Here is a 2,396-nt window from a genome sequence, read left to right as displayed (position 1 = left end):
TCATAACAAGCACTAAATACCCCTAGCACTAGCCCCTCTTATACTGTCCAGAAGGACAAGGCTCTCTATTCGTCCCCACCAGTCAATCAGAAAAACAGCTCACTCTACCTATTCAGGCATGTCCAAAGGGCAGTTTCTGGTGTACTCTCCAGTCCAACTGGTGAATCTGGGCATTTTGAGACAATGTTACAACTGCCTCAGGTACACAGACAACCCTCTCCTCCTACCACCAAACACTAATATATGCGAGAAATGCAATTATACAGCCAGACTGGAGGTAAAGCTCTCTCAACACCAGACTGTAACTGACTGTCAAGAGGAGAAGGGTAATACTTGCAACACACCACCAGTCTCACATAGACCTAACAAACCAACACAGGCAAATAACACACATAAATACACGAAAACATACTCGGAGGCTCTAAATAAAAATCTGCAAAAGCAACAGAGACTTCCAAAGCAGACATCCAAGCAACCTCCACAACCCATCACCAACCATGAAACACATACTTCACATAATCAGTGTGCCACTCAATCACAGCCCTTGAGTCAAAATAACAAACCCAACACACTAGTTATGGGTGACTCTATAGTAAGGCACACTGATGTCCCACTAACTAGGCTGGACAAGGAGAAAGTGACAGTTAGCTGCCTGTTGGGTGCCAGGATCCGCCACATAACACAAGCACTCAGGTCACTCCAGAACAAGAACAAATATGACTCTGTCATTGTACATGTTGGTGTGAATGACCTGAGACGTACCTCCCTGGACTACATGAAAAAAGACATGGAAGAGCTCTCTGATCATGTAGCCCAGGCAGGTATGACCCTGACCCTGTGTAGCATCCTGCCCTCACCAAGAATTATGCCACAGTATAAAGAAAAAATGATCAACTTCAACAATTGGCTAAGTTTCTGGTGTCATTCAAAGGGGATCCAGTATCTGTCTGCCTGGGATGACATGCTCGACAAGCCACATTGCTTCACAAGAGATGGCTTGCACCTGTCACCCTTAGGCTTTCGAATACTGACAAAGGCTCTTGCCGCGCCCATGGTGCCTTTTTTAGGCAAGGCTCAAAAGACAAACCCACCACCTTAAATAGCACAAGTAACCAAAAACTGAGGGTAATGCTACTCAACGCCAGAAGTCTAAACCTCAAAATGCATGCACTCAAGGCACTCCTCAGTATGGAGATCATCGATATCTGTGCAGTAACAAAAACCTGGTTTAAGGCCCCAGAGAGCACCCCAGCACTACCAGGCTATAACTCATACTATACCTTTCGGCCACAGAACCCAGACCGAAACACAAAAGGTGGGGGTGTATCCATATTCATCATGGATACTCACACCTCCAGGTTAGTGTCACAGCACGATGCATCAGAGATCATCCAAGTGCAACTAACAATGGGAAAAACTGCAATCTAAATTGTAGCTTGCTACAGATCACCTACCATGTCCCAGGACCCCCATTCTGCATTTCTGGAGACACTGGGAAATATGAAGGTCCTACCAAACACCCTAATACTGGGTGATTTCAACTACCCAAACATTAACTGGGAGAAGTACTCAAGTACTAACTCCCTTGCCCAACGCTTCCTAGAATATATAAACTCGAATGCCCTGGATCAACTGGTCAACACCCCCACCAGAGGGAACAACATATTGGACCTGGTCATCACCAACATGGGCGACCGGTGTTCCACACCTGAGGTCAACCCCTCACTGGTTAGATCAGACCATAGACTAATCACTCTGGATATTCACATTCTGCCCCCAACTCCAATCAAAGAAACCACAGTGAAAAACTTTTCAAAAGCAAACTTCACATTGCTTAAGACTTAGGTGGAAAGGTTCACAGCCCCCACGCCAATGGACAATGCTGTCCAAGCTGCTGAAACCTATAGAAAGGCACTCTATGATCATCTGCAGGAAAGCATGGATTGTGTTATTACAAGTAAAACCAAGACTCACTCCTCCAAGAAAAGGAAACCAGTCTGGTGGACCCTTGCCGTAAACAGGCTCTACAGTAGAAGGAGAAAACTAGTACAGATAAGAGCAAAATCTCTAGATGGAAAGACATCCCTGATCAGTATCAGCAAGAAACTACGATCCCTCATTAAATCATCCAAGGTTAGCTTTGAAAGAAAAATTGCCAAGACTCCAAAGATAACCACAAAGCGTTCTTTAGCTATGTCAAGAACCTAAGTGGAAACTCTCAGATCTGCTCTGAGTTGGTGTAGAATGGCACAAAATACACTGAACCGACTGATATTGCCATCATTTTGGCAGACAGGTTCAGTGCAAACTTCACACCCCTCTTACCCCCTAAAGCAGGAGTGTCCAACTCTGCATGCATGCGGCCCCCAGAGCTCTTCCATGCGGCCCGCGACCCT

The sequence above is a fragment of the Protopterus annectens genome, chromosome 8.part0, assembly GCF_019279795.1.
Source record: "Protopterus annectens isolate FY-2018-M chromosome 8.part0, PAN1.0, whole genome shotgun sequence".
NCBI lineage: Eukaryota > Metazoa > Chordata > Ceratodontiformes > Protopteridae > Protopterus > Protopterus annectens.
Note: the sequence above shows the minus strand (reverse complement) of the source record.